Raw genomic sequence first — 12428 nt, 5'->3', positions numbered from 1 at the left:
CCAATAGTGTAGGAGGGTTCTCTTTTCTCCACATCCTCTCCAGCATTTATAGTTTGTAGACTTTTTGATGTTGGCCATTCTGACTGGTGTGAGATCCTACCTCATTGTAGCTTTGATTTGCATTTCTCTAATAATTTGCGATGTTGAGCATCTTTTCATGTGCTTTTTGGTCGCCTGTATATCTTCTTTAGAGAAATGTCTATTTAGGTCTTCTGCCCATTTTTTGGATTGGGCTGTTTGTTCTATTGTTTCAACAAACAATTTTTGAGCACATACTATGTGCCAGGACTTTTGTATCCCTTTCATTGCCTTTATTCCCCAGCATTAACTCTGGGAAGCAGTACTAATCTCTACTCTCTGAATGTAGAAACTAAGGGAAGTGACTTGCCCAAAGTCTCAGAGTAAATAGAAAAATAGGACTGTGAATTCAGTGCTGTCTGGTTCTGGAACGTGCATTTTTAAGCACTCCCCCAGGAGCCTGGTCCCCGTGCATCCTGACCCTGACCACTATGTGCTTCGCTTTGGTTTGTCTGTATGCCCCCCTCTTTAGGTGTTCCTGTCTTCATTTTCTCTCTGGTGGTCTCTGCTTCTCCTCGGATTTGGATCTCTGTGTTTGTTGCTCTATTCTGGTAATGTGCCAGTGTTCCCCATGGGTCTGTTTGGCTGCAGGACCATGGGTGACCCGATCCAAAATTGAACAAGCTTCTGCCACTGATGATCAGTGGCAGTACTCTAATGGAAAGTCAGCACGGCAGTACTCTAATGGAAAGGTTTTCAGTTTCAGTTTCCCGGGTACCACACCTGGACGTAGGTGTGAATCAGCCAGCCCATGGGATGGCACTGTGCTGTGGGAGGGGCCATGGGGAGGCCATCTTACCCTAGGGAGAAAAGGCCTCCCTAGGAGGCCAGAGGGGAAAACATGCAAAAGAGGAGACAAGATAATAACTGGGAGAGACTTGTAAAGAGTGACTATTGAGAGCTTGGTAGAAGAGCAAGAAGAAAGGGCTCTATCTGTGGTCCCGTACCCAGGGTAATAGTATTTGAGAGTGCAGCAGAAGGGAGGAGAATTTTCTAACTCTGTACACCAGCTAATGAAGCAGTACTGACAAATATTGTTTTATGTTCATTAAATGTCTTCAAACATCTCAATGCCAGGAAGGCTTACAAGATGCACGACATGGGAACAAATGCTTACTGGGTTAGTGTAAGAGACGGTTCCCGAGTATAACACATATAAAAGAAAGCAGGATACTCCTAACATCCACAGTCTGGAACTTTCGTGGCAGCAGATATATTGCATCTATGTACTTGAAAGGAATGTTTCAATCTGAAAAACTCAGTAATCTGATTTTTTCTTTAGCTAGGCTGAATCAGAGACTCCAAGAACTAATGCGATTGCTGCTTCCTTAGCCACTTGCATCTTGTACTTTAAATAGACACCACCACACTCTTTTTTTTTGTCTTCAAACAAAACATCTCAACAAGACTGTGATACAAAGAAACCCCAGGTGTTGCTGAGAAAGGTGCCAAGTTTGTCTGAACAGGAGCAAGGAAACCAGATATCTAGCAGTACTTGAAACCCAGGTGTTCACAAAGGGACTCTGTGGCCCCGCCCTTCACTTCGTGCTATGCTAATTCCTTCACCAAGGATCTGCTGGAGGCAGTGGGACCATGTGTGATTAAGAGCCTCAGCATTAGAATCACAGCTGGGTTTATATCCCAGCTTTGACATCTACTAGTTTCGCAGGTTACATACCCTCTTTAAGCTTTTGGTTTTTCTCATCTGTAAAATGGGCATAATAATAGTACTCACACATTTGTCTTAGCAGTCAGGCAGTCTTGGTATTGAATCCTAGGGCAGCCGGGTGCTAGTTATTTAAACTTGGGGAAGCTACTATTTAACCTTACTCTGCTTCTTCATGTGTAACATGGAGAAGATAATAGAATGGTTATAATAGGATTGTTGTGAGGATCCAAAGAAATCATACCCCTAAAGCCTCAGCAACATGCTTGGCAAGGAGTAAGCACCCAATATATGGAAACTTATTTTTATTAATATTTAATGCCAACCCACTATATTATCACTGATTAGGTATTTGTATGTGTATTCTCTCATTTAGTACTTCCCTCCCCCATAAAAGATCCATGATGATGGTAGTGCGATTGTAATCCCCATTCTACAGCTAAGAAACCTGAGGCTCAGAGGTTGAGTTGCACTATGTCCCACTAAGGACTAGTAAGTGGCATAGCTCGAAATTCACCTTAAGACTTTTTTTTTTAATTGAATAACAGTTTTCTTTTTTGGTTGTTTATTTATTTATTTATTTCTGGCTGCCTTGGATCTTCGTTGCTGTGCGCAGGCTTCTCATTGCGGTGGCTTCTCTTGTTGCAGAGCATGGGCTCTAGGGTGTGCGGACTTCAGTAGTTGTGGCACATGGGCTCAGTAGTTGTGGCACGTGGGCTCAGTAGTTGTGGCTTGTGGGCTCTAGAGCACAGGCTCAGTGGTTGTGGTGCACGGGCTTAGCTGCTCTGCGGCATGTGGGATCTTCCCGGACCAGGGATTGAACCCATGTCCCCTGCATTGGCAGACGGATTCTTAACCACTGCGCCACCAGGGAAGTCCCCACCCTAAGTCTTTTGACTCCAAATTTTTCACCATCACTTCCTCTCTGTTAAATGGAAAATGGTGCCTGGGGGCATGGAGAAAGAGAGGGAAGGTACCTGTCACAGGGCATCTTCTTTTAGCTGAGTCTCAAATGTCTTTTACTTTTTTCAAAGAAAGTTAGGGCTGTATTTAGAATTTCTCCCCAAGATGTTGAGTAAGTTATTCAATGCATGGCTACCTCCTGTAGGTCCCAATCACAGTTGAAGTGGATATTGTGCATAACACTTTTTTGTGGCCTCAGCGGCATCTACATCTCATAGTCTTTTTTTTTTTACATCTTTATTGGAGTATAATTGCTTTACAATGGTGTGTTAGTTTCCGCTTTACAACAAAATGAATCAGTTATATGTATATACATATGTTCCCATATCTCTTCCCTCTTCAATCTCCCTGCCTCCCACCCTCCCTATCCCACCCCTCCAGGCGGTCACAAAGCACAGAGCTGATCTCCCTGTGCTATGCGGCTGCTTCCCACTAGCTACCTACCTTACGTTTGGTAGTGTATATATGTCCATGCCTCTCTCTCGCTTTGCCACAGCTTACCCTTCCCCCTCCCCATATCCTCAAGTCCGTTCTCTAGTAGGTCTGTGTCCATATTCCTGTCTTACCCCTAGGTTCTTCATGACATTTTTCCCCTTAAATCCATATATATGTGTTAGCATACGGTATTTGTCTTTTTCTTTCTGACTTACTTCACTCTGTATGACAGACTCTAGGTCTATCCACCTCATTACAAATAGCTCAATTTTGTTTCTTTTTATGGCTGAGTAATATTCCATTGTATATATGTGCCACATCTTCTTTATCCATTCATCCGACGATGGACACTTAGGTTGTTTCCATCTCCGGGCTAATGTAAATAGAGCTGCAATAAACATTTTCGTACATGACTCTTTCTGAATTATGGTTTTCTCAGGGTATATGCCCAGTAGTGGGATTGCTGGGTCATATGGTAGTTCTATTTGTAGTTTTTTAAGGAACCTCCATACTGTTCTCCACAGTGGCTGTATCAATTTACATTCCCACCAACAGTGCAAGAGGGTTCCCTTTGCTCCACACCCTCTCCAGCATTTAGTGTTTCTAGATTTTTTGATGATGGCCATTCTGACTGGTGTGAGATGATATCTCATTGTAGTTTTGATTTGCATTTCTCTAATGATTAGTGATGTTGAGCATTCTTTCATGTGTTTGTTGGCAATCTGTTTATCATCTTTGGCGAAATGTCTATTTAGGTCTTCTGCCCATTTTTGGATTGGATTGTTTGTTCTTTTGTTATTAAGCTGCATGAGCTGCTTATAAATTTTGGAGATTAATCCTTTGTCAGTTGCTTCATTTGAAAATATTTTCTCCCATTCTGAGGGTTGTCTTTTGGTCTTGTTTATGGTTTCCTTTGCTGTGCAAAAGCTTTGAAGTTTCATTAGGTCCCATTTATTTTTGTTTTTATTTCCATTTCTCTAGGAGGTGGGTCAAAAAGGACCTTGCTGTGATTTATGTCGTAGAGTGTCCTGCCTATGGTTTCCTCTAAGAGTTTGATAGTTTCTGGCCTTACATTTAAGTCTTTAATCCATTTTGAGCTTATTTTTGTGTATGGTGTTAGGGAGTGATCTAATCTCATACTTTTACATGTACCTGTCCAGTTTTCCCAGCACCACTTATTGAAGAGGCTGTCCTTTCTCCACTGTACATTCCCGCCTCCTTTATCAAAGATAAGGTGACCATATGTGAGTGGGTTTATCTCTGGGCTTTCTATCCTGTTCCATTGATCTATATTTCTGTTTTTGTGCCAGTACCATACTGTCTTGATTACTGTAGCTTTGTAGTATAGCCTGAAGTCAGGGAGCCTGATTCCTCCAGCTCCATTTTTCGTTCTCAAGATTGCTTTGGCTATTTGGGGTCTTTTGTGTTTCCATACAAATTGCAAAATTTTTTGTTCTAGTTATGTGAAAAATGCCATTGGTAATTTGATAGGGATTGCATTGAATCTGTAGATTGCTTTGGGTAGTAGAGTCATTTTCACAATGTTGATTCTTCCAATCCAAGAACATGGTCTATCTCTCCATCTATCTGTATCATCTTTCATTTCTTTCATCAGTGTCTTATAATTTTCTGCATACAGGTCTTTTGTCTCCTTAGGTAGGTTTATTCCTAGATATTTTATTCTTTTTCTTGGAGTGGTAAATGGGAGTGTTTTCTTGATTTCACTTTCAGATTTTTCATCATTAGTGTATAAGAATGTCAGAGATTTCTGTGCATTAATTTTGTATCCTGATACTTTATTAAATTCATTGATTAGCTCTAGTAGTTTTCTGGTAAGATCTTTAGGATTCTCTATGTATAGTGTCATGTCATCTGCAAATAGTGACAGCTTTACTTCTTCTTTTCCGATTTGGATTCCTTTTATTTCCTTTTTTGCTCTGATTGCTGTGGCTAAAACTTCCAAAACTATGTTGAACAAGAGTGGTGAGAGTGGGCAACCTTGTCTTGTTCCTGATCTTACTGGAAATGCTTTCAGTTTTTCACCATTGAGGATGATGTTGGCTGTGGGTTTGTCATATATGGCCTTTATTATGTTGAGGAAAGTTCCCTCTATGCCTACTTTCTGCAGGGTTTTTATCATAAATGGGTGTTGAATTTTGTCAAAAGCTTTCTCTGCATCTATTGAGATGATCATATGGTTTTTCTCCTTCAATTTATTAATATGGTGTATCACATTGATTGATTTGCATGTATTGAAGAATCCTTGCATTCCTGGAATAATCTCCACTTGATCATGGTGTATGATCCGTTTAATGTGCTGTTGGATTCTGTTTGCTAGTATTTTGTTGAGGATTTTTGCATCTATGTTCATCAGTGATATTGGCCTGTAGTTTTCTTTCTTTGTGACATCCTTGTCTGGTTTTGGTATCAGGGTGATGGTGGCCTTGTAGAAGGAATTTGGGAGTGTTCCTCCCTCTGCTATATTTTGGAAGAGTTTGAGAAGGATAGGTGTTAGCTCTTCTCTAAATGTTTGATAGAATTCGCCTGTGAAGCCATCTGGCCCTGGGCTTTTGTTTGTTGGAAGATTTTTAATCACAGTTTCAATTTCAGTGCTTGTGATTGGTCTGTTCATATTTTCTATTTCTTCCTGATTCAGTCTTGGCAGGTTGTGCATATCTAAGAATTTGTCCATTTCTTCCAAGTTGTCCATTTTATTGGCATAGAGTTGCTTGTAGTAATCTCTCATGATCTCTTGTATTTCTGCAGTGTCTGTTGTTACTTCTCCTTTTTCATTTCTAATTCTATTGATTTGAGTCTCCTCCCTTTTTTTCTTGATGAGTCTGGCTAATGGTTTATCAATTTTGTTTATCTTCTCAAAGAACCACCTTTTAGTTTTATTGATCTTTGTTATCGTTTCCTTCATTTCTTTTTCATTTATTTCTGATCTGATTTTTATGATTGCTTTCCTTCTGCTAACTTTGGGGTTTTTTTGTTCTTCTTTCTCTAATTGCTTTAGGTGCAAGGTTAGGTTGTTTATTCGAGATGTTTCCTGTTTCTTAAGGTAGAATTGTATTGCTATAAACTTCCCTTTTAGAACTGCTTTTGCTGCATCCCATAGGTTTTGGGTCGTCGTGTCTCCATTGTTATTTGTTTCTAGGTATTTTTTTATTTCCTCCTTTATTTCATCATTGATCACTTCGTTATTAAGTAGTGTATTGTTTAGCCTCCATGTGTTTGTATTTTTTACAGATCTTTTCCTGTAAATGATATCTAGTCTCATAGCATGTGGTCGGAAAAGATACTTGATACAATTTCAATTTTCTTAAATTTACCAAGGCTTGATTTGTGACTCAAGATATGATCTATCCTGGAGATTATTCCATGAGCACTTGAGAAAAATGTGTATTTTGTTGTTTTTGGATGGAATGACCTATAAATATCAATTAAGTCCATCTTGTTTAATGTATCATTTAAAGCTTGTGTTTCCTTATTTATTTTCATTTTGGATGATCTGTCCAGTGGTGAAAGTGGGGTGTTAAAGTCCCTACTATGAATGTGTTACTGTCGATTTCCCCTTTTATGGCTGTTAGTATTTGCCTTATGTATTGAGGTGCTCCTATGTTGGGTGCATAAATATTTACAATTGTTATATCTTCTTCTTGGATCGATCCCTTGATCATTATGTAGTGTCCTTCGTTGTCTCTTGTAATAGTCTTTATTTTAAAGTCTATTTTGTCTGATATGAGAATTGCTACTCCAGCTTTCTTTTGGTTTCCTTTTGCATGAAATATCTTTTTCCATCCCCTTACTTTCAGTCTGTATGTGTCTCTAGGCCTGAAGTGAGTCTCTTGTAGACAGGATATATATGGCTCTTGTTTTTGTATCCATTTAGCTAGTCTGTGTCTTTTGGTGGGATCACTTAATCCATTTACATTTAAGGTAATTATCGATATGTATATTCCTATTCCCATTTTCTTAATTGTTTTGGGTTTGTTATTGTAGGTCTTTTCCTTCTCTTGTGTTTCTTGCCTAGAGAAGTTCCTTTAGCAGTTGTTGTAGAACTGGTTTGGTGGTGCTGAACTCTCTCAGCTTTTGCTTGTCTGTAAAGGTTTTAATTTCTCCATCAAACCTGAATGAGATCCTTGCTGGGTAGAGTAATCTTGGTTGCAGGTTTTTCTCCTTCATCACTTTAAATATGTCCTGCCAGTCCCTTCTGGCTTGCAGAGTTTCTGCTGAAAGATCAGCTGTTAACCTTATGGGGATTCCCTTGTGTGTTATTTGTTGTTTTTCCCTTGCTGCTTTTAATGTTTTCTTTGTATTTAATTTTTGACAGTTTGATTAATATGTGTCTTGGCATATTTTTCCTTGAATTTATCCTGTATGGGACTCTCTGTGCTTCCTGGACTTGATTAACTATTTACTTCCCCATATTAGGGAAGTTTTCAACTATAATCTTCAAATATTTTCTCAGTCCCTTTCTTTTTCTCTTCTTCTTCTGGAACCCCTATAGTTCGAATGTTGGTGCGTTTAATGTTGTCCCAGAGATCTCTGAGACCGTCCTCAGTTCTTTTCATTCTTTTTTCTTTATCCTGCTCTGCAGTAGTTATTTCCACTATTTTATCTTCCAGGTCACTTATCCGTTCTTCTGCCTCAGTTATTCTGCTATTGATCCCATCTAGAGTATTTTTCATTTCACTTATTGTGTTGTTCATCATTGTTTGTTTCATCTTTAATTCTTCTAGGTCCTTGTTAATGTTTCTTGCATTTTCTCTATTCTATTTCCAGGATTTTGGATCATCTTTACTATCATTATTCTGAATTCTTTTTCAGGTAGACTGCCTATTTCCTCTTCATTTGTTAGGTCTGGTGGGTTTTTATCTTCTCCTTCATCTGCTGTGTGTTTTTCTGTTTTCTCATTTTGCTTATCTTACTGTGTTTGGGGTCTCCTTTTTGCAGGCTGCAGGTTCGTAGTTCCCATTGTTTTTGTTGTCTGTCCCCAGTGGCTAAGGTTGGTTCAGTGGGTTGTGTAGGCTTCCTGTTGGAGTGGACTAGTGCCTGTGTTCTGGTAGATGAGGCAGGATCTTGTCTTTCTGGTTGGCAGGCCCACGTCTGGTGGTGTGTTTTGGGGTGTCTGTGGACTTATTATGATTTTAGGCAGCCTTTCTGCTAATGGGTGGGGTTGTGTTCCTGTCTTGCTAGTTGTTTGGCATAGGATGTCCAGCACTGTAGCTTGCTGGTCGTTGAGTGAAGCTGGGTGCTGGTGTTTAGATGGAGATCTCTGGGAGATTTTCGCCATTTGCTATTATGTGGAGCTGGGAGGTCTCTTGTGGACCAGTGTCCTGAAGTTGGCTCTCCCATCTCAGAGGCACAGCACTAACTCCTGGCTGCAGCACCAAGAGTCTTTCATCCACACGGCTCAGAAGAAAAGGGAGAAAAAGTAGAAAGAAAGAATCAGCAGAAGTAGAAAGAAAGAAAGAAAGGGAGGGAGGGAGAGTGGGAGGGAGGGAAGAAGCAAGGAGAGAAGGAAGGAAAAAAAGAAAGAGAGAAGATAAAGTAAAATAAAATAAAGTAAGATAAAATACAATAAAGTTATTAAAAAATATGATTGTTAAGAAAAAAAACACTGACGGATAGAACCCTCCGACAAATGGTGGAAGCAAACTCTACAGACAAAATTTCACACAGAAGCATACACATACACACTCACAAAAAGAGGAAAAGGGGAAAAAATCATAAATCTTGCCCTCAAAGTCCACCTCCTTAATTTGGGATGATTCGTTGTCTATTCATGTATTCAACAGATGCAGGTACATCAAGTTGATTGTGGAGCTTTAATGCACTGCTTCTGAGGCTGCTGGGAGAGATTTCCCTTTCTCTTCTTTGTTCTCACAGCTCCCAGGGGCTCAGCTTTGGTTTTGGCCCCCCCCCTGCGTGTAGGTCGCTGGAGGGCGTCTGTTCTTTGCTCCGACAGGACTGGGTTAAATGAGCCGCTGATTCTGGGGCTCTGGCTCAGTCAGGCCGGGGAGAGGGAGGGACACGGAGTGCGGGGCGAGCCTGCGGTGGCAGAGGCTGGCGTGACGTTGCACCAGCCTGAGGCGCACCGTGCGTTCTCCCGGGGGAGTTGTCCCTGGATCATGGGACCCTGGCGGTGGCGGGCTGCACAGGCTCCCCGCAAGCGGGATGTGGATAGTGACCTGTGCTCGCACACAGGCCCCTTGGTGTCGGCAGCAGCAGCCTTAGCGTCTCCCGCCCGTCTCTGGGGTCCGCGCTTTTAGCCGCGGCTCGCGCCCGTCTCTGGAGCTCCTTTAAGCAGCGCTCTTAAACCCGTCTCCTCGCGCACCAGGAAACAAAGAGGGAAGAAAAAGTCTCTTGCCTCTTCGGCAGGTGCAGACTTTTCCCCGGACTCCCTCCCGGCTACCCGTGGTGCACTAAGCCCTTCATGCTATGTTCAAGCCGCCAACCCCAGTCCTCTCCCTGCGCTCCGTCCGAAACCGAAACCCGAGCCTCAGAGCCTCAGCTCCCAGCCCCACCCGCCCCGGCGGGTGAGCAGACAAGCCTCTCGGGCTGGTGAGTGCCGGTCGGCACCGATCCTCTGTGCGGGAATCTCCCCGCTTTGCCCTCCGCACCCCTGTGGCTGTGCTCTCCTCCGCGGCTTCGAAGCTCCCCCCTCCGCCCCCCGCAGTCTCCGCCCGCGAAGGGGCTTCCTAGTGTGTGGAAACTTTTCCTCCTTCACAGCTCCCTCCCACTGGTGCAGGTGCCTTCCCTATTCTTTTGTCTCTGTTTTTTCTTTTGCCCTACCCAGGTACGTGGGGAGTTTCTTGCCTTTTGGGAGGTCTGAGGTCTTCTGCCAGCCTTCAGTAGGTGTTCTGTAGGAGTTGTTCCACGTGTAGATGTATTTCTGGTGTATCTGTGGGGAGGAAGGTGATCTCCGCGTCTTACTCTTCCGCCATCTTCAAGGTCCCCCCTCTGATATCTTTAAGTACCTTTTGTCTTATATACATGTCTTTTATGACATTTTTCACAAGTTTTAATAGTTTTTTGTTAGTGTCTGTCTTTCATGCTAAAAATAGGTAGGGAAATGACATTTCTACAACCACCATAATGCATATATGAAAGCATAGCTAATTGATGGTGCCGTAATTTTCTGCTGCAGCCTCAGAATCCACTTAAAAACAGCAAAAACCTTAAAACAAAGGAGGAATATTTTTAAATGTTTAAATGTTGATCTTTACCTAACTCAATATTTACAATTAGGTCTTTCTGGAACCTGAACTAACTTTTCAAGCCCAGAAGAACTTCTAATAGTAAAATATTAATGAGTAAATTATCCTTTTTGCGTGGAGTACCAAGAAATAGTCAATATAGGACTGGACTGTCAGTAATGACCTGATTAATATTTCTTATTACTGGTAAAAAAATATATATATATATATGCTCTCCCCCTGATAAAGCAACTTAAGGATATGAGAAATCTATCTTTCTAAATATAAATCCAGGGCTGACAAATAATTTTTAAAATATATTTTTAAAAAATCAAATGTTTTCTGTAATATTGTACTTCCACATTTTATCTTATTTGCATCACAGTTAAATCATTTGGGGGTTGTATTGATGGGCCAGATTGTCAGAGCTTTGCCTTTCCATTATAAACAACCTTTAGAATGAAATCTCCTTTATTATATTTTTAATAAGGACCAAATGAGATTTATAGAATACATTTAATAATTTTATAGTTGGGTCGGTTATTCTGCTTTTCTTTCCTTTTTTTGAAATTTAATATGTGAAAATTGGTATTTTTATAATCTTAAGGAAATCGATCAGACTGCATTTTTCAAACCTATTATCTTAGCGTGGCTTATAGTAATCCTTCACTTTAAAATCTCTTTTATGGGTATTTAATATGTTGGGATATTTTACATTCTTGCTTGAGTTCTTTCTCGATGGCAGTTATTGAAAAAAACAAATATATATATATAGTCACTGTGATTTAGGGGCCAGAAAACCAGTGTCCATGTGGGGGTAAATATAGACCACAGCTGCTTATTTTTACAAATAAAACTTTGTTGGAACATAGCTGTACACTTTTACTTACATAGTGTCTGTGGTTGCTTTTGTGCTAACACAACAGAAACCTATATAGCCTACAAAGCCTAAAGTATTTACTACCTGACCCCTTACAGAAAATGTTTACTGACCCAGTATTTCATAGATCAGAACAGTGAATCTCAGAGAAGTCCAGTAACCTGCCCAAATTCACACTAATATGTAACTGACAGAGCTGAGACTTAGATCCAGTCTCCCAGATTCTAGGACCCCTGCTTACAATGTATATATCATAATTCCTCATTATCTTATTGGGCTATTATTATATTATTACTCTCCTATTCTCACCAGTGGTCACAGCTTTTATCTTTTTCCCCCCAAATATTGGATATTTCATTTTATTTTCACTTTTTATAAGTCAAATCTCCAGTCAACACAACTGGTATTTGCAAACCTGCGCAACTTTTAGTTAGTTGCCACATGAAGTCTTAACAAAAATCTTCTAGATTTACCATAAAAAAGGAGCCTGCTAAGAAGATTGGCAATAGCAGAAACCAGAGTATATGAAGGCTCTGTCATACGTGCATTTTTAAAATATGGCATTACCTAGAGTTTTTTAATATATATTCATAGCTAGAGTTTTAATGAAGTGTACAGTAGGAAAATAAATGAACACATAAAATGCTGTTAGAGAAATTTGAATCTCCCATTGAAAAATCGATTCCATTTTACAAAAACTAGCTCTTCCCACAAGACATTGTGGTTTACAGAGGCTAAATTTTAAAATCTGCTGTCTATATCCATAAATCTATGTATCTATCCAGTGATATATATGCATCTTGGCATGGATGTCCATGGAGTGATCTGAAGAGTAAATGAGCTGCATAATGATGTGCATAGTGTGTTCTAATGTTTATCGGAAAATAAAATAAACACCCCATACAGGGCATTATAGTGGAATTTCTCTCCCTCCCCCGCCGACCCCCACCTTCCTCTCCCTCTCCCTCTTTCTCCTTTCCTCCGTCTTTCTCTCTCTCTTTCTTTGTATATGACAGATATACTTCAGTGAAACCCATGAGGTAGATACTGGGGGTTAAAATGGGATGTAAAGAGAAAATTATGTAGTGGGAGATTATTAAATGTTGCATTATATGCAACATTTAAGGGTATAAGGTATCTTTCTATCTCTTATGACTGCACATGGCTTGACGATGATCTTAATTTTTAAATAAAATTAAAGCAA

This window comes from Tursiops truncatus, chromosome X, assembly GCF_011762595.2.
Source record: "Tursiops truncatus isolate mTurTru1 chromosome X, mTurTru1.mat.Y, whole genome shotgun sequence".
Taxonomy (NCBI): domain Eukaryota; kingdom Metazoa; phylum Chordata; class Mammalia; order Artiodactyla; family Delphinidae; genus Tursiops; species Tursiops truncatus.
This window is presented reverse-complemented; position numbering follows the sequence as displayed.